Raw genomic sequence first — 20706 nt, 5'->3', positions numbered from 1 at the left:
GCGACATCTGATCCTGTTCCTGGGCCAGCAGATCAGAGGGGGAATGCAGTCCTGCAGCCTCAGGCAGTGCCGGCACAGCAAGGCGCAGTTCGCCTTGCCCCAGACAGGTGTGGTGCCCGCCGACGTGGTGGCCGTACGCCACCCGGCAATACCGCATGGGAGCAATCCATTTACGGTATGGCAACCCAACAGGCTGCATCATCCGAGATGATGGCTCAGGCCATGGATAGGGTGGCCACTTCCATTGTCCCCCTAGAAAGGCTTATGGAGCGACTAGAGCAGGCAACCGACTCCATCTGCCAGTCACACAGGGAGGACATGTTGGGGTCCAACAGGGACAGGCGGGCGGCACTGGCGACTCTGCAGGAGGCCATCTCCATTGAGTCCCAGGGCCACAGGGAAGCCCTGAGGCAGGAGCTCCTTCACCTCAGGACGACTCTTGTTGAGCTTGAGGCTTCAACACACCAAAGGACAGAACAGCAGCTGGAGCGTCTCACCCGTACGCTCTCAGCTGAGATGCAGGCAACGAGGGCGGAGGTCCGGGCATCCCGTGAGTTGTTGCATGGGGACCTCCGCACACTCATCCTCCAGAACCAGACCTACCACACCCGCATGCTTGCAGCCATGGAGGAGCAGACTAGGGCCTTGCGTGGGCTGCCTCCCATAGTGCAACCACCTCCGGATGCAGCTGCACAGGGTGATAATAGCGACAGCAGTGATACTCCCACAATAGGGTAGCCGTGTGGGCCATGAGCCCAGGGAGGTGTTTTATCTTCCCAGGATCCACGCAGGTGGGTTCTGGTGTGCATCCTGTCCTCGGACCTCCTGGGTGGCCTCCCCAACCCCCCCCGGCCCATCAATGGCCATTTTTGATTGTTTCTTATTTTTATTTTTATTTTGATTTCTTTTATTCCCAATTTTTTTGGGACAATTTGTTGGCTTCCGTGGTTACTGTGGGCATACGCTGCATTGTGGCTGGGCACATGCAGGCTTGTAATGTATTTGGTTCAGATGCTTGGGTTTGAGTCACACACACCCCTCCTGCTTCCCGTTTCCATGGGCTTGCAAAGGGTGTGCCCAAGTGACACTGAATTACACAGTGACGTTGGACTCCCATGAGCTGTGTGGGCAGTCTGTAGTCAATACTGTGTATACATTCCTAGTGCATATTGCTGTTGTGTTGTACACTGCATGTTGCATTGATGTGTAACTCTTCTTCTGTGTCTACCTCCCAATTTGCAGGTCCCTTCCTCATGTCTACACAAGGACCTCTAGTCTGGAGATGGGGTCCATGTTGGCAGCAGTGCACCTACAACTCTACATGGCGCCAACACTGCACAGTTGGTAGTGGTGGGAGTGCAGGCATTTCCAGGTGGTGAGACTACTAATATGTAACATTTGTGATGTCATGTTAATGGTACCACGTGCTCAAGTATGTTGTTGGTCCGGCATTGCTGTGAGCATTTCAGGTGTTGCAGGTTTCTAATAGGGACACTGTACATAGTGAGACTAGTGTCATGTTGTGGGGATTACTTTGTTTACCTGCAATTAGCATGACATGGCACGGTGTGTCGTGTGGCGGTGCTGGGGTTGGGTTGGCTGACATGGCACTGTCCTCTTGTTGCATTTTGCGAGTGGGTATTCATTTTAGCTGCTTGAATGTGTAACTTCACAAAACTGCATTGGTGGTGTCTGTGTGGGTAGGGATGCACACATTGTGACACTTCCAGGTGAACAATCTCAGGCTGATATGGTATTCACGGTTCATTCTCCAGACATTCAGGATCAGTGTCAGGTTGAGTCATCATTGATTGTCAGATGGAATGTGCCAGGGCAGTGTGCACTCCACAGGGGTGTGATTTCTATGTGAAGTAATTAGCCACTAGCTGTGTACGGGCTGCCTCCCCCCGTGCCCTTTCCCCTCCCATGCGCAGCGGCTGTGCATGTGGTTGGGGATGTGGGGCCACCACCATGTCCACGGCCAGGCCCCGGCGTGTTGCAACGTTGTGCAGGACACATGCTGCCACTATGATCCTGCACACTACTGGGGGAGTGTATAACAGCTGCCCGCCACAACGGTCAAGGGAGCGAAAGCGTGACTTTAGCACTCCGAATGTGCGCTCCACTATGCCCCGGGTCGTAATGTGGGCTGTGTTATATCTTACCTCGGGTGGCGTGGTGGGGTTCCGAATTGGCGTCATCATGTGGGGGCTGAGAGGGTAGGCACTGTCCCTGTGGAGGTGGTGATTGGTATCATTGGTGGGGTTGTGACCTTGCTCAGTATCCAACATGCATGCATGTGCAGTGGCATACATACTCACCAAGCAGCCATGTATCGCCATGCCGCCCAGCTTCTAGGTCCCGGCTTAGGGTGGACATTCGGTAAATGAAGCTGTCGTGGGTGGAGCCGGGATAGTTGGCATATACTGAGGTGATGATTCCCTTGGCATTACATGCTACCTGCATGTTGATGGAATGCCAGTGCTTGCGGTTCCTATAGATGTGCTCAGATGCCCTGGGGGGACGTAGAGCCACATGGGAGCAGTCGATGGCACCTAGCACTTTGGGGAATCGTGCCACACCGTAAAAATCCAGGGCGGCAGCATACCTTTCTGCAGGTGTTCTGGGCAGGTATATGTGCCTGCGGACTGATGGGCGTGCAGTCATGATGTTCAAGACCTGGTGTAGGCAGCGTGACTGGGTGGCCTGTGACACCCCACCCACTATGGCACTTGTCCGCTGAAATGATCCAGAGGCTAAGAAGTGCAGTACATTGAGGACCTTCTCCAGGGGGCTGAGTGCTTGGGAGCACAGGGTGGGTGATGTGAGGTCATCCTCCCACTCACTCACCAGGTCCAGTATAATGTGTGGTGGAAACCTGTACCTCCCATACACCTGGTCATCAGGCATCCCGAAAAGGCTGGTTCTGGGTGTGAATATTCTGGCCCTGACTATCCTCCTCCTCCTCCTTTGGTAGCCCACTGCCACTGCTGCTAGGAACGGTATGTTCATCCTGGCGTCTGAGCTTGTTATTGTTAAAGTGCGCAAATTTATGCTTTGCGCGTGTTCTAGGCGAGCGTGTGACCCGCGCACCCCTGGAATCCAGTTCCCAGTCCAATAGCGTGTGGAAATTCACACGCACCACGGGATACAGGTTCGCTGACGTACTTGCATGTGTAAGTGCCCGCGCACCCATGAAATACACGTACATAGGCCAATCGCGTGTACGCGCACTTTTGTCCAATTACACGCGATGACACTCTGACGTGCAGTATTTCCACGTGTGCCCCGTCATCACGTGCTGAGTGGGGAACACCCGTGCGGGTCACGTCACAGACGCGCTTACGCGCTGAGGGACTCTGGTCCAATAGAATCGCGGCCTTTACTCGGATTTCATGCTGACGTGCAGGATTTTCACGTGCCAAATCACTCCGTATCAAGCTGGCCACGCGAAAACACACGGAAGACCACGCTCCTGCCCAGAAGGCCGAGTTACTGCCCCCCAGTGCCCCGAGCAGCCTCCCACGTGCCATCTGCTGCTGCCTGCCTGCCTGCCTGCTGCCACCGTGCCCTGCCATTTGGTGCCTGCACATCAGCCATCTGCAGGGGTCCAGTTGCTGTGTCCACCCCTGCTGGAACTGAAGACTCCCGACTGGGATTACATCGCTCCACAGCCCAGCCCCAGGACCCAGTTGCCCACCCACACCTGCCTCTGGGGTTGCCATGTCGGGCACTTCCACATCTGGCACCAGTGGCAACCCCAGGCCAGAGGGGCAGAGGGGCACCAGCTTCACTGACACCGAAGTTGGTGTCCTGGTGGAGCATGTCCTGGGGCAGTATGATGCCCTCTTTGGATCGTCCCGCGCCAGCAAGGAAGGACGGGAGAGGATCTGGGCCGACTGTGTGGTTGCCATCAACGCGGAGGGGGTGGCAACCCGCGACGTCCTGAAGATCAAGAAGCGCTGGGAGGACTTGAGGTCCAGGACCCTTGTGAAGGCCCGGCGCCTCGTGGAGGGGGGCCGGGGCCGCATGAGTTCCATCCAGATGAGGGTCCTGGAACGCGTACGCCCAGCGCTCCACGCCCAGATCCTTGAGAGGGAGGCCCGTCTGGAGTTGATCGGTAAGTGTCCAAGCATTACTGTGTTAGACAGGGCATGTTGCGGTGTGCTGGTTCTATGATACTTGCCTGTATGTGTGCCATAGGCCATTTATGCATGTATGTGTGCAGGGACATCATGGTAATGCATGTACGACCAGTGATGTGTGACCCACATGGTTGTTGCATGTGTTCAAATCCCGCATGCGGAGCCCTATGCAGATTTTGAACATGAGAGCATGCCAGTCTCTGTACCTGGACATGGGTGGGGGTGAGGGATGGGTGCTGATGCCAGGTACATATATGGTAGCCATGTCTGTGTGCCTGACCTGCGTGTCTGTGACTTGTGCATGCCATGGATGCATGACACATGTGTGTGACAATGCACAGATGAAGCAGCCAAATTACCCTTGTATCCGCTGTGTTTGGTGTGTTTGGGGCCAGATGGATGTGACTGAGGTGAAGTGTGTGCATGTGATAGGCATGAGCCATGATGCATGTGAGTTACATATCATTGAATGTTTCAAGAGTCCAGTGGACATGCATGGAAATGTCCATGGCATGCACCATGCCTGTTACTGTGTGTGTTTTGCCTGGACTGACCCATGTGTTGTGGAGGGACATGATGGAAGTGTACTTTGACAGTGGTGCTCATCTGCTATTGCTTCCTGTCTAGGGGACCATTGTACAGTGCCCTGATGCTTGTGTTCTTTGTCTCCCTCTACGCAGCGGCTAGTGAAGAAGAGGGCGGAGACGGCGCTGTGGAGTAAGGCGGCGGGGATGCCCCCACGGCTGCAGCGGAAGGGGTGGGTGAACCCCCACAGGGGCCTGCTACGGTGGGAGACTGTGGGGGGCCATCCTGGTTTGTTGTTTGCACAGAGGAGGAGGAGGCCGCCACTGGGGCACACACGGGGCCTGGTGGGGGCATCCCTGCTGGTGCAAGTGGTGCAGTCCAGGGCCAGGGGCAGGAGGCAGCACAGGTCACCGTGGAGGGGCCTGTGCATGTCGCTGTCCCTGACCCTGTGAGTGCACCACCATGCACCAGCAGGGATGCCCCGTCCCAGGCCCGTCCGCAGGTAGAGGGGATGTCCATGTCACCTGACTCCCCTCCACCTGCGGACGTGGGAACCCCTGGCCGTGTGGAGAAGGTCCTGATTGGGGTCGCGATGCGCACGGCTGTGATTCGTGATGGCGTGCGTGCTTCCCGGGAGGACGACGCACGTCATCACAAAGTGCACCGTGCCGACGTGGCCCAATTGGGATCGGCCATGTTCGGGGGTTTTCTGCATGTGTTGTCCAATCTGGCGGCCCTCTCCTCCTCTGTGCAGGCTATACACCAGTCGTTCTCCTTGCCGTCTTCCGGCCCAGATGCCACCAGGGCCCCCTGTGGACCTGCCCCGACCAATGCAGCCAGCTCGGTGGGGATCCCATCCCTGCCACAGTTGGGAGTCGGAGGTCCAGCAGGGGTGGACAGCACAGCAACTGGACCCCAGCAGGTGGAAGATGTGACAGCATCATCAGGCAGGGCACGTGCACGACGGTGTCGGTGGTTTCCATCAGCCTGGATGGCGTCGTGCTGGCAGAGGCAGTGGCGTCGGAGGCAGCAGCAGGCTCGACGTGGGAGGCATCATGGCTCGGGGCCTTCAAGATCAGAGGGGCAGGCATCGGCCGGAGGGCAGGGCAACCCTGGGATGGTGGTGTCTTCCGTGTGGGAGCAGTTGGTCCAGCGGATAGGTGCGGAGCGGCAGCGGGCGGAAGAGGAGCGGCTCACCATGGTCAGGGCGGAGTTCTCCATGCGTCGGGCGTTGAGGCGGGCTGAGTGCCTCGAGGAAGCTCGCAGGGAGTTTGAGCTGGACATGGGGTTATCCCTGCGAGACCTCGGGGCCAGGACAGAGTGCCGCCTCCAGGACATCGACATGGAGTTTGATGATGCCCTGGCCAGCAACATCACCGAGTGAGCCGCAGGACTTGCCCGCTGCCTTTGTATATAGTTATTTAGTTAGTTAGTGTTAGGTTTCCTTTATTAATTTTTGTTTTTTTGGACCGCTCGGACAATGGCCACTTTTTTGTATATATTATTTTCATTAGGTAGTAGTAGGTTTCATTTATGGTGTGGGGCTCATGGACCCTGGAATTTTCGTGTATATAGTTTGCTTTTTGAAGAAACATTTTTTTAATTAATTATTGTGTTCACATGAGGAAATGGTTTTTCATTATTTTACTTCCACATGATTTTGCTTTGGACAACATTTGTTTTTGGATTACTTTGTTTTTTTTATTTTTACATTTGTTCTCGGACATGGACCATTTATTTTGTTATCCCCATTGTTGTATGTTTGATTTTTTTACTTATTTTTCATCTTTAATACATGTTCTTTTTAACTTTCACTTGTGGTATTTTCTCATTGGTTTCATACATGTCATGATATGGGTTTTGACATTGACTTGCACCCATTGTGTATGTGTGTGTGACGGACATGTGTTCATTTACAGACTTGCCATTGGGGTTGTATCATGTAATTGCATTCACTATGTGGGTGGATGCAATCCTTGCCTGGGTGTTTGTGCTGGGTATGCTGCCCATTACTGCCATGATTGAGTATCGTCAGGACCTGGGGGCAGGGGGACATGTGTGGGTGCCTGGTGGAGGCTGCCCCTGCACTGCTGGGGGGTGGGGGTGGTGGGAGACATGAGTGGGGGCCTGGTGGAGGGTGACCCTGCACTGCTGGGGTGTGGGGGTGGTGGGAGACATGAGTGGGGGCCTGGTGGAGGGTGCCCCTGGTGGCTGGGGGGTGGGGGTGGTGGGAGACATGAGTGGGGGCCTGGTGGAGGGTGCCCCTGCACTGCTGGGGTGTGGGGGTGGTGGGAGACATGAGTGGGGGCCTGGTGGAGGGTGCCCCTGGTGGCTGGGGGGTGGGTGTGGTGGGTGACATGAGTGGGGGCCTGGTGGAGGGTGCCCCTGGTGGCTGGGGTGTGGGGGTGGTGGGAGACATGAGTGGGGGCCTGGTGGAGGGTGCCCCTGCACTGCTGGGGAGTGGGGGTGGTGGGAGACATGAGTGGGGGCCTGGTGGAGGGTGCCCCTGGTGGCTGGGGGGTGGGGGTGGTGGGTGACATGAGTGGGGGCCTGGTGGAGGGTGCCCCTGGTGGCTGGGGGGTGGGGGTGGTGGGTGACATGAGTGGGGGCCTGGTGGAGGGTGCCCCTGGTGGCTGGGGTGTGGGGGTGGTGGGAGACATGAGTGGGGGCCTGGTGGAGGGTGCCCCTGCACTGCTGGGGTGTGGGGGTGGTGGGAGACATGAGTGGGGGCCTGGTGGAGGGTGCCCCTGGTGGCTGGGGTGTGGGGGTGGTGGGAGACATGGGTGGGGGCCTGGTGGAGGGTGCCCCTGCACTGCTGGGGGGTGGGGGTGGTGGGGGACATGAGTTGGACATGGGTGGGGGCCTGCTGGCAGGTGCCCCACAGTGCTGGGGGGTGGGGGTGCAAGGGGACATGAGTTGGTGTTCATTAGTTCAAGGAGACATGTGTCTTTGCTGGGGGGCATGCCCATGTTGGGTGGGCTGCCTGCGGGACATGACCAGGGATGCAGGGTAGTCCCCTGTGGTGTGGGCTGCCTGCAGGGGCCGTGGAGGGTGTACAGGGTACACCTGGGAGGACACACACTGTCAAATCACATGTGGTACTCCCCGGCACCCCTGAAATACACGTACCGTGCAGAAATCGCGTGTAAAACTTCCCGCGCACCCCTGAAATACACGCGCCCAGGCTATTCCCGTGTAAAACTTCCCGCGCACCCCTGAAATACACGCGCCCAGGCTATTCGCGTGTGGAACTTCCCGCGCACCCCTGAAATACACGCGCCCAGGCTATTCGCGTGTGGCACTTCCCGCGCACCCCTGAAATACACGCGCCCAGGCTATTCGCGTGTGGAACTTCCCGCGCACCCCTGAAATACACGCGCCCAGGCTATTCGCGTGTGGAACTCCCCGCGCACCCCTGAAATACACGCGCCCAGGCTATTCGCGTGTGGAACTCCCCGCGCACCCCTGAAATACACGCGTCCAGGCTATTCGCGTGTGGAACTCCCCGCGCACCCCTGAAATACACGCGCCCAGGCTATTCGCGTGTGGAACTTCCCGCGCACCCCTGAAATACACGCGCCCAGGCTATTCGCGTGTGGAACTTCCCACGCACCCCTGAAATACACGCGCCCAGGCTATTCGCGTGTGGAACTCCCCGCGCACCCCGTGAGAAACTTCACGCAAACCCATGAAATACACATAGCCCGCTCCCCCAGGCCCGATCGCGTGAATAACTTCACGCACCCCGGTATACACGCACACGTATTTTTTGTCAGCGGGTGTCCGTGTTTGTGGGTACCCCTTTGCACGTCATTTTTCCTGGAGGGCCACAGTATGGGACATTCATCATGGCAGTATATAGGTGCTATTTGTTGGCGCACCTTTTGGTGCACATTTCTTACAGCCGCAGAGACGCTACCGCCTGCTTTCTTGTGGCGGTCGTGTTTGTGCCTGTGCGCTGGTTTGAGCGTGCGCTTTTTTCCCCTATTCTATTCCATGAATACGTGTTGTAGGCGAGCGTGTGGGCGTTCCGCGCACTTGTGCCTTGTACTTCCCCCGTGACGCCCACGTTTTGGCAAGTTGTTCCCCATTCCGAGTGTTACGCCCGTGTTACGCCTACTTTTGTTGCGTGCGCCTCGCTATGTGCGAATTTCGCTGTGGCCTGTGCGATTTTCGCTGTGACCTGGCGCACGCTGTTAGATGGCCTGTGCGCCAACGTGCGCTGCGCACTTTTTTATCGCACATCCGCTGGTTGTCTCGCGCACGGCCTTCCATGAATCAACGTGCGCTGCTTTTCGTGCGATTTTCGCACTTGCACTGCGATTTTCGCTATTCCACTCCGATTCGCACGTTTTTGCCCACTTGCGCCGCGCTAATTATTCCATGAATCTGCCTCTGAATCTGTTGGTTGTTTCCATGACCATCAGTCTGGCTTCAGAGCAGCCAGAAACATGGAAACAGCTCTACTGAACATCCATGAAGACCTGCTCTCTAACCTTGAATCTAATCTCCCCTCTGTTCTTATCTTACTCGATCTCTCTTCTTCCTTTGACATGGTCAACCATGCCATCCTGCCCAATCATCTCCGTGATAACCTGGGTATAACCGATCAGGCCCTGGCCTGGCTGACTTCGTTCCTCTCTGATCGACCCTTCCAGGTTCAACTTTGGGTCCTTCCTTTCCTCTATCTCACTATCTACCTGTGGTGTTCCCCAGGGTTCTAACCTCTCTCCCTGGCTGTTCAACCAATACCTGGCACCTCTCGCCCACTGCATTGCCGCTCTCTGTTCCAAATTTCAATGCTATGCGGATGACACTCAGCTTGTTTTCAGGCTCCCCTCTGTCACCTCTTCTCCTTCTCTCATCTCTGACTGTCTGTCTGTTATCCAGGAGTGGTGTGCCGCCAACGATCTCTGCCTTAATGCCAGTAAGACAGATATTCTCCTCATTGGCACACCCACGCTCTCCTTTCCTGTCACTCTCTGGCCGGCCTCCCTTGGCCCTCTTCCTGCTCCCAGCTGTGAGGCTAAGAACCTCAGGGTATTCTTCGACTCCACACTCTCCTTTTCTCCTCACATCTCTGACGTCTCTAAGAAGTCAAACTACCAACTGCACCTCCTCAGAGGTATTCTTCCTGTCCTTTCCTTCCCCCAGAAGCTCACTGTCTCTAGATCTCTGGTTCTCTCTAGGTTGGACTACTGCAACAGCCGCTTTTTAAATCTGCCTGCCTCTACTCTCCTCTCTCTACAACTCATCCAGAACAGGACTGTGAGACTTGTCCTTGACCTCAAGCCCAGGGACTGTATCCCTCCAGCACTGAAATCTCTGCATTGGCTCCTAGTGGCTGCAAGGATTATGTTCAAGACCCTCTGCATTGTCCACAAGGCCTTCTGGGGCCTGGGTCCTCAATACCTCCAACTCTCTCTTCGTAAATACCGTCCTACTCGAGCTCTTCGCTTCCTCCACCTCCAAATCCTTCAGGGTCAGTCACTTCTCCAAGCTACAAGTTGGTGGTAGATGTCTTTCTTCGACTGGGGCCTCCCTCTGGAAGGGCCTCCCTGCCTCTCTGAAACTTGAGGAGAACCAACTACGGATCCGGAAGCACCTCAAGATCTTCCTCTTTGCTTCTGCTTTCTATCTTCCTCTCCCCCTGTCACAGTCACCTGTGTCTCTGCAGGAGCGAGGGACAAGCCTCCCTTGACCCCGAGTCTTCACTTCCCCTGTTTCACCCGGAGGAATACCTGTCAAATACAAGGTGTACACTTTCCCCTGGGCCCTTCCCTTCTCTTTACTGTGTGCTGTGTTGTCCCCCTATGGGCTTACATTGATCTTTAGTAGAGTGTGCACTCCATCCTGCATTAGCAGGGGCGCGATTCACTCATGTGATTGGTGCCAATGTCTGTAGGCTGAGTTCAGATGCCAAATGCTGTTTTATGCCTTCACAGCGAGGCCGAGAGTTCAAGGCGCCAGTTTCTTCACTGGCTAGAAAGCCCACCCCACAAGTGAACGTTGCACTGAGAATGTTGAGTGTCCAGAATTGTCCGTATTGTCTTTGTTTGCCGGTATTTTTGTGGGTGAGTAGCGCTGCGTGTAGAAGCTAGCTGCTGGTAGGTTTGCGCAGCGCCTTCAATTTGAGAATGCCTGGTAATGTCTCTCCCTTTCCCTAGCAGGAGAAATTATGTGGTATTAGCACCTCGAGTCTGGGTTCAGTGCTACTGGAGACTTGGTGGTTAGGTAAGTTTGCACAGATGCTTTTGGTAAGTATTCACCGCGTAGAGAGAGAGAGCGCAGTGAAATAAGTGTCTGCGTAATTGGAGCGAGCGCAATGAATAATGTCTCTTCTTCTTACAGGGGTTTGTGCGCTCGTGCAACTAACCTGGATTCCAGCATTGCGGGAAGATTCGGTGAGTATGCGCAGCGTTACTGATGTGCGCATGTTAACGCTGTTCTTCTTTGTTCTTACAGGTGCCGGTGTAGAAGTTCTCTCTTGACTGGAGATAGCTGCGGCATGGATTGAGAACCAGGTAAACTGAAGCTGAATGATCTGGAGCGGGTAAACAGAAGTAGGATGATCTGGAGCAGGTAAGCAAAAACAGGATGATCCGGAGCAGGTAAGCAGAAGCAGGATGATCCGGAGCAGGTAGCAGAAACAGGATAATCCGGAGCAGGTAAGCATATGCTGGCTGATCCAGAGCATGGCAAGTGTGTTGCTGACACAGCTCACAGTAAGCAACATGAAGCACTGGAAGAATCTTGGGTGCGGCTTATATAGCCAGCCACATCCAAACACTAGATAGCTCATGTGTTATCATGCACTTCCTGTTTGGCAACACGAAGTGGTAACCAGGAAGTTACTACAAACACTAGGAAGGAATGAAAGGAGGGATTTCTTATGGGTTCTTTGTGTGCCTATGCCAGGCCTGCCAAGTCTCCACCCAGCTTGCCCCAACTACCTGTCTGATGCCCATGACACCCCTGCTGATTTCCTGTCTGATACTACACTGGTCACCTGGCTACCCTCTGCGTTCATGCCCAGGTCCCTGCCCACCCAGTTGCACACCCGAACTGCCTCCCGGCAACCCTTGCACTTAGGTCTGTATCTGTAACCTTACAGTCCTCCTACTTGCACTTTTGGACATCTGCTGTCTGCACTAACCCTTGCACCTGACACCTACTGGCCGCACTTCTTCTTATTGTTTTGATCCTATGTACAGCACTTCCCCCTCCCCTTTCCCCTTGCACTTCTGCCATCCCCCATCCCCTGCACTTATGCAATCTCAATGTCACCTGGCCTAGTAAGATCATTGTCTCTGTCCTCCCTCTGTTCCCCCTTCCTTGCCTTGTCGCTCCTTGAAACACTTTTGTATGGGCGCGTTACAAATGCCATATCATGTCATATCACATGTTGGCAATTAAATAATCAATTTGCATGCTGTGAAGTCATATGAGCTATTCAAGGACATCAAATTACACCATGGGATTTTAAGGCAAATACCAAATGTAACTTACAGTGAATAAGCAACTGCTTAAATCGTGTCTTTGTCTCTAATCCTACCTTTGTCAGGTCTGTTGCCTGTCAGGTTGCCCCTGCTACTGTGCTGGATCAATGTCTCTACATGAGAGGCACGGTATCGAGCTTAATGAAGAGCTCCGCTCTCTGCAACGCCCGGAGTTCAAATAATGATGTCACCTGTCTTGCGTCAGAGGAACGTTGGTGTGCACCAATGAAATTAGTTCACTCGCTGCCAACGGTATGCAGGAACTTATTGGTAATTACTATTTGTCATGTTTCGAGCAAAGTAGGAAATGGAGTTTCCTATCCAGCTTGGTAACGATGGTTTGGTGCTGTGTTTGTCAATAGGTGGTGTGGGAGCAAGGAATGTTTTCTGGCTGACCTGCATGGGTGTAATTATAGGGGGTGGACAGGGGTGTTTGTCCCCCCCAACTTTCATGACATACCATTTTGTCCCCATTCATTTGGCTGGGGCACATTTTCTTCAGATGTCATGTCCCCCCCAACATTTTCAGCAACGTTACTGCACTGCTGCCCCGCACCATACTACTTCATCAAGGTACTGTTATTCTGCTGTCTACAGTAGGGTGTGTGGTCTGCAACACATAGAACGGATCAGCAGTGGCTACTATCTATTATAGAACGTCCATTAGTGCTTCAATAGTATTCTTGTGCCTCAGTGCTATTGGCCCAGGAATGGAAGATATATTCTTTGTAAGCACCTCAGGTTTTATTTTGATGATCTATACTACAAGTCTCTCCGGATGGATCATAGAAGTATGGTGTGAGGCCTGACTATTGAACGGTGTGGCTTCAGGTTTTGAATGTAACGTCCAACATACTTAGCATTGATTGCCATATTTGTGGCATTGCTCTCAATTGTGATGTGAGGCCTGTATGCTGGTTGGAATAAGTATGTGTATCCTGTTGGGGCATCTGTTTGGAGTTTATAGGTATGGCTAAAAGGTCGGTGTGGATGGTGTGACGAATCAACTTCTAGGGCACCAGTGGTCCAGGGGTGAATATCAGTTTCTAAACCATCAATCAGGCCCACACCACCAGAAGGGATTGGAACAGATTGGAATAACAAGCAAATTATAAACCTCCTTGTCCAATTTTGGTAACATGAACAGAATGGCAGGCTTATCTCCAAAAGGCAGTAGATCGTAGTTTAGTTGCAACAAAGCGAGAAATACAATTATTACCCAATGATAAAAGGGACTGTCCAGTCAAAGTTCCATAAAAAATATCGACTTTATTTATATCACAAAAGACAGTTCTAGCAACACTATGAAATACAACCCACCATGTAAAGTAATGCAGAGGACAGACAGTTTCAAAGAAGGAAAAGGTGTGCACTCTGTATACTGAAAGGAGGGTAGTCGGTATGGTTAATAATCACAACAGTTTCTACACAAAGGGAGCAGTGGGTCTTAATATGGCTCTAGGGGCCTTCCCGGAAGGACCAGGGGGACATAACCACAATGTACATTGTGCTGTACGTATTCTTGGTGCTCGAGAGGGTCGAGTCAGCTTTAGGGCGCTTTGCAGGTTTCTGTGACAGAGTTCAAGATGGGGGTCAGAAGTAGGCATGAGGCAGCAAGCCGGTTCAGCGAGTGAAGTCGGATGAATGGCAGCAGACTGGCCTACATTGCGGATCAGGGTCAGGAATAGCTGTCACAGTCCTGATTAGTGGTTCTAAAGCACTGGTCGAGATGTCTCAGATGTCTTTAAGAAACTGTGGCTTGACAGCATTTAGCGTTGCAGTTGGTAGCAGCTCAAACATTTCCTTTAAGGTGGATGGTGATAAATGTTTTTTGAGGCACTTCTCCCAGCTTCTTCAATGGGCTTGTGTCGTCCTTTAAGGCGCACAAACCAAAGCTGGGGAAAGTGCTGCATACAGCTGCCTTGTCCTTGGTTGTAGGTTCAGAGACCTTCTGGCACTTCTAGGAATCTTGCTGAAGAGCCTAGCAGAGCATTCTGTTTGTTAGCTGCATACAGGCTCAGGAGCAGCCAGAGGGTCCTCTGTATTTGGTATCTCTCTCTGTTCCCTGGGAGATGTTTAAAGAAGTGATCTTGCTTCTCTATTTGGTGGTCCTGGGTTTCCTTCACTGGCGGAAGAAGTAAGGCAGAGTGTATCTCCATCCAGGGTCCAATGATGAATTCTTCTTGCGACTCCTTGCAAAGTCTACAGATGATTGGACAAAAGAGGGGCTCAGCCCTCTTTTAAATACAAGTAGACCACAGTAATTGGTGTAGGCTAAATCCACCTTAATTAATCAATCCTGGGGTCCCCACTAACAATCTCCTGTATGTATGAGGTCATAATCAGACTGCTTTGCAGAAGGAAAGGTAAATGGGTAAAAACATGTAATACTAAGTCCCACCCATCGCCCTGCCTGTTGTTGATCAGAGTCTCTCTAGTTAATGTATCTCTCTGTGGTTCCTCATTAAAGCGGCAAGTCTCCCTTGAAGCTGTGGTGAGACCAGACTCTCTGGCTCCTGCAAACCACATTCTCTTACCTAATGAATGGGATCCAATACTGGATAGTTCACTGTCAATGACACTGAGGGTGTGAGCTGGATTCAGGTTGACACAGTTACATATGAAAGGTTGTTGCAGACTCCTTGGTTATGCTCTGCAGCCAGGCCCCATGTGAACCTGTTAGAAGTACACTCTATTAGTATGATAATCGCTGCCACCTGCTGCAGGGCCCAACAAAAGAGCAGGGCAGATCCATGGAGTCTTTGTTAGTTAATCAGGCAGGCCATAGCAGGGGAAAGGTTGTCCCTCCCCCTTTCAGGAGATGACATGTGTACTCCTGGTTGTCATATCCCAACTAAATATGAAAGGGCAAACTGCGCCTGTAGGCAGTGTCCACCCAGAGTTTGTTTGCTTGTTTTTATTATTTGTAACACGCACCAGATCCAAGGGTATCAAGGCACAGAGGACAAGTAGATTTTCGGCTTACATGGTTGCAGGTGAAATACAAAGTTACATAATTACAAAGTTACAGTTATGAGTAAACAGGTTTGTGCTTTTGTCGTGGTATTAGCATAGGGCGATGTGTGTAGATTAAAGGTTGGTCTACCACCATTCCATTTATTTAAACATTTTTAAAAAAGCTCAGGCAAGGGCACACCCACTGTGCGGATGGTCAAATTCCTCACAGGGGGGTATTTCATGCAGTTGTGTACAAGTCATTTTCTATTTTTAGATTTGCATTAATCTGGTTAACATGCTTTTCAACCACATGTATAATCATTCACGGCAAACATTAGGTTGAGACTATGGACATTGTAGCTTTCAGTAATAATGATTACAGTTACCGATGTCTATAATTACCTGCCTATTGCGTTGGTGGAGTGCATGCCAATTTCATATGTTGTACTTGTTATATCTTTACGTGACCTAATTTTGACCACTGCATTATGGGTTCATAGTCTAGCAAATCATGCGCCCAAGGAAGGGGGTGTTATAGTGTGAGCTATCATAGGTTGTTGCTTGGTCTATTATAGCAGGGATATTCACTGCCATGTACCATACTCTGTGTAGTCTAATGAGGTGTTGGACACCATTGGTTTTGCATGCGTGAGGTGTTGGGCACCAGTTGTAGAGATTTTGTGGCTCAGGGAGTGCAGCATGTGACTGGGTGACATAAGGCATTTAGTGTTCACATAGTGGATGTGTGAAGCTGGTGGTATGCCTCTGATTTATGATATGGCGTCTTCTCTGCAGGTGATAAGTACGATGTCCAGGGTCAGTGGTTACTTCGCTTGGTTCCCAGTGCATGTGAGGTGCTTACTGTCTAATGGGTGGTGACCTGACAGTAGGTTTGCTGTTTGGTTGCTTGGTTGTGGATTGGCTATTTTGGTCTGGGTAGCCTTTTTATTTGAGTTGAGTGTTGTCACCCTTTAGTCTGTGTCTGATTCTGCTTCGACGTGAGAGGTCGAAGGGTCCAGTTGTCACAAGGGCATGTGCTCCTGTGGTATGTGAGAACACTTTGAGGGTATAGTCTCTGGGTGGTGTGACAAATAGCACTGTAATGGTGAAGTTGAGTAGTAACGCCTGTGTGAGGGGCTGTGATTAGAGCGCACGTTGGAGGTAAAGTGGGGATGAATTAGGGTTGGATTGAATATGTTTTTGCGGTTCTACCACTTGCCTGCTTGTGTCTCTTTTCTTTGTGTTCAATTTTGTCAGCTCTGATAAGGAGGGAGATGTATTGTGTTGTGCTTGCCTGGTCTTATCTGCTTGATGGGCGGCGTCATTAAAGTTCAGGATGTAGAATGTGGTGTGAGTGCTGACTGCTGAGTGTTCTAAGTAGGACGGTTGGAGAGAGTCTGACTGAAAAAGAGGGTATGGTGGTGGATTGTCCCTAAATTACCTGAGTCTACTGTCATGTGTATCTTTGGGGTTGAATTATCATGTGCTGTAACTAATAAAGAAGATGTCCTTTGTAACTTTCACTCTTGGTTAACTTGGGAAAAGACACCCATACGCATACACCTTTCACCAGCAAGGCCTTTATGCTTCCTTGTATTCTCAGAAATCTTTGTCCGGCATCATGTGGCTATAGCAGAGATTTGATGCAGAGCTTTCTTGAACACTTTATGGTCATGGTGCACTTGGGAAACTGGAGTTAAAGGGGTAGGATCCTAGTGTTCTGTCTCTTTTTGGACCAAAGAGCCACATCCTAAGGGCCAGTCTCCTGCCCCCGGTTGCACACGATCCATGCTCTGGAACCTGTAGGCGGAGGTTTGGGACTGTGGGCAGGGGGAGCTTTAGTTAAGTATGTCTTTTGATGTTCTGTAGTATGAATTATGATATGATTTCTAAAGTGAGTGAATGTTTGTATTTGGGAACATTTAATTTAGACTCAGGACCTCATGACGAGTTGGGCGGTGTCCCGGCTGGTATACAGCCCAACTTTATTTGGGTTAGAGCCTACTCGTCTGTCGTTATTACCGCCAGATCATGGTTTGGCCGCTAACTGTGACTCCCCTTTCCCCATTGGATCCTTCAGACCCAATGGGGAATTTCCGCCACAATTAACGCACAGTAATACTGCCAGCAGTAATTGTGCCGGAAATTGGTATTTTTCTGGCTTGTTTACCCCCAGCTCTGAGCTGTGGTAAACACGCCAGACTCGAGATTGGGCAAGAGAGAAAACCCTGCGGTAACACCATTACCACCGCATTTAAGGGCTAACGCCCAACTCGTGATGAGGCACTTAGTATTTGTAGTAAACTGTACTAAAATTGGCATTTCTAACGTTTATAACTTATTTTGTATTGGTATTCACCTTCTAGGTAGGCAAATCGTTTAATATATGTGCGTGTGTTGATATTTATACATGCACATACAGTGCTTTAATTAAACGTTATAACTATATATTTCTTATAATAATTTTAAGTAACAGGCTTACATGTCAACACCATTGCAGTTTCTAGATTGATCAATAGTGGTAAAATATATATCTGTGGTCTTTGAAATGATGACAAAGAAAATATAAAACTGTGCATGTCTTAAAAAGCAATACTCTGAATGACCTTTTTCCAAGTGATTTCACAGATGAAAGGCCAGTGGCTCGAAAACAAATCAATGGGGAAGGTACATCTTCAAGAGATTATTTAAACATGATTTGCCTTGCAGAAGAGCACCGCGCTAAGGAAGCATTGGACTGCAATCAATATCAATAAAGCGCCAGCTCCTGATGGGGTTCGGATTCAGAGTGATTACAGAAGTCACTTTGCTTATGGAAGCTGGGATACATTACATTTTCAATTAAAATTGTGTGGAAGCTGCAGGTTGCTTCTCAATATTTATAGAAGTGACAAGACAAGGACTTGCTATCGCTGCAACAAGCTGTACAGTGTGTCCAAGTATTAAAGGCGATATTTTCTAAACATGATGGAACAGTTTGTTAATAATTACCACAATGCATTTAACATTTGTCCCTACAGACATACTGGCTGAATTTTTGTGGATGTTTTTTTTTCTTGACCACCCACGTTGCCCTTTACGGGTCTCCCTTACCCTTCTACTACTTTCACTGAATACCCCCCCCCCCCACCTATAGCAGTATGCATCTCTTTTTTTCTGAACCAAATGCTATTTTCAGTTTTGATGGAGTTTTGCTCAATTTCAGGCAGTTCTTTGGATGAAATAGATACAGAGCCTGTCAACCTACCTATAGAAGTAGTATTCATTTATACAACCTCATACCTCTTTCAGAAATATCTAGGTGAACAAAGGGTATTTCATGATGGACATGTTTAAGTCATGGAATATTGCGGCAAAACAATAACAACAAACCATATACTAATCTCATGCATGACCATTCAATGCATGCAAATAGAGATTTCCATATTGTGAACGAGATACACAACAACAACGAGACACAGAACAGGAATCCGAAAAAAGTCAGGAACCCAATACGAAACCTAGCTAATCTACTCAATGACGAAACAGGCCGTATGGAGCACGTCTTAGATCCTGAGAGTAACAAGTAAACTTACCAACATGACCACCTTAAGACAAAACCAAAAACAAAACAAAGCACTGTTACAAAAATACACTGCAATCTAACCAAAGCAAGATCAATGTTCAAACATGCTACAGAGATCTCAGATCTACTCTACAATGGTGCAATAGACATCTTATTCATCTAGGAAACCTGGTTAGATGACAACTACAAAGTCACTCTACACAACTGTCTACCCAACAACTTCAAATACACTTCCTTTCTGTAGCTCCCGCACAGTATTTCTTGTTTGCAAGGTGCAACAGCACCAGCGCGTCTCGGCCCAGCTGGTCTTTGCTGGCCGTTTAAAGGCCATCAGTAATCCTGTGCTCTTACACATAGCGCTGATGACATTCTCATCCATTGCTTTTACATTGTGTACTTGATCAGCTTAATTTTAATCTTGTGTTGATCGTTTATAATTACCCTTTTAGGTTCCTTGAAGGGATTCCCACTTTCGTTTTAATCACCTTTTCTGTAATTCTGTAGTTATTGCACGGTACTTCTTGATTGCATTACATTATACAAAAGCTGTCTTGATGATGAAAAACACTACACTTTAATAGTAGGATTGCGAGTGCTAAATGCGATAAGAAAGAACTTTTTACAATTGTTCATGAATTAGAGGGGAAAACTTCCCCAGATAAACCTGTGAAGGCCAGCGAGGTATGGTGCGATGAATTGAAATCCGGTTTCTTTTCTAAAATAGAAAAACATTTAGTCAATATTATGGAACAGCGAAATTCACAGCTGTTGGAGAAAAAAGCTACTTCTTTGACTCCATCTAGTCAGATGAATATATCTGTGGCATTCCCTGTGTTCTGTCAAGTACCACCCCCTGGGGGAACCATTATAATGATTGTGTGGGGACTGACATCTACATTGTGTTCTTCTGACACTTGCCCGGCCTCTGTCATTAAGAATTCCATTGATGCTTTGGGCCCACTACTTACTAATATTGTTATTTCATCTTTTCATACCACCTTTATCCCACAATGTCAAAAGCAGGTGTGGATAACACCCATCCTCAAGAAACCATCCTTGGACTCCACTGATTCAGGCAACTATCGACCAATAACCAATGTGCCTTTTTTGTTAAAGATTTTAGACAGAGTTCCCTATATGCAGTTGCAAGACCATATTGAGAAATCTGAGCTCCTCGATGTTCACCAGTACGGCGTTCGTACCCTGTATGGCACTGAAACTGCCATGCTTGATTTGCATGCTAGACTTTCTGAAATTGCTGACACGCCAGGTTGCCCTTTTTGTCCTATTAGACTTGTCTTCTGCCTTCGATCTGATGAACCACTCAGTTCTCCTTGATAGAATGAAGCGGTTAATTAATTGTTCAGATCCTGCATTAGCATGGTTTGATTCCTTTCTTGGTCCCATATCTGCAAAGGTCACTATTAGGAATTTTAAATCCTCATCATGCTCCCTTTTATGTGGTGTTCCTCAGGGAGCCTGCCTTTCTCCAAACTTATTTAATGTTTATACTCATCCTTTATTTGATATGCTTGACAATGCAGGTACCGACTTTACTAATTATGCTGACGATAATCTGCATGATCTTGAGCTTTTTGGAGATTATAATTCTGAACTTGCATTTGTCACCAACACCTTTGCTATGATACAGAGTTGGATGCTTGCATTAAATAACAGTAAAAAAGAACTACTGATTGTAGGCTCTAGACAAAAGATTAGTAAACATGACAATCAACATAGTCACTTCACTATTGCTGGCTGTGCTATTCCTGTCAGCACCTCTGTTAAAAGTCAGAGAATCACTCTTGACTCAGGTTTGACTATGAAACAGCATGTTCCGCAAGTTAAAGCATCATGCATATATATATATATATATATATATATATATATATATATATATATATATATATATATATATATATATATATATTCACTAACAAAAAACATTGTTAAAGGAACATTATTTGCACTACTACAAACCTATCCCCTTTACTGAAAAAATTATGCTAAAGGA

Source organism: Ambystoma mexicanum, chromosome 1q (genome assembly GCF_040938575.1).
Source record: "Ambystoma mexicanum isolate Mex_15411 chromosome 1q, UKY_AmexF1_1, whole genome shotgun sequence".
In the NCBI taxonomy this organism is placed as follows: domain Eukaryota; kingdom Metazoa; phylum Chordata; class Amphibia; order Caudata; family Ambystomatidae; genus Ambystoma; species Ambystoma mexicanum.
This window is presented reverse-complemented; position numbering follows the sequence as displayed.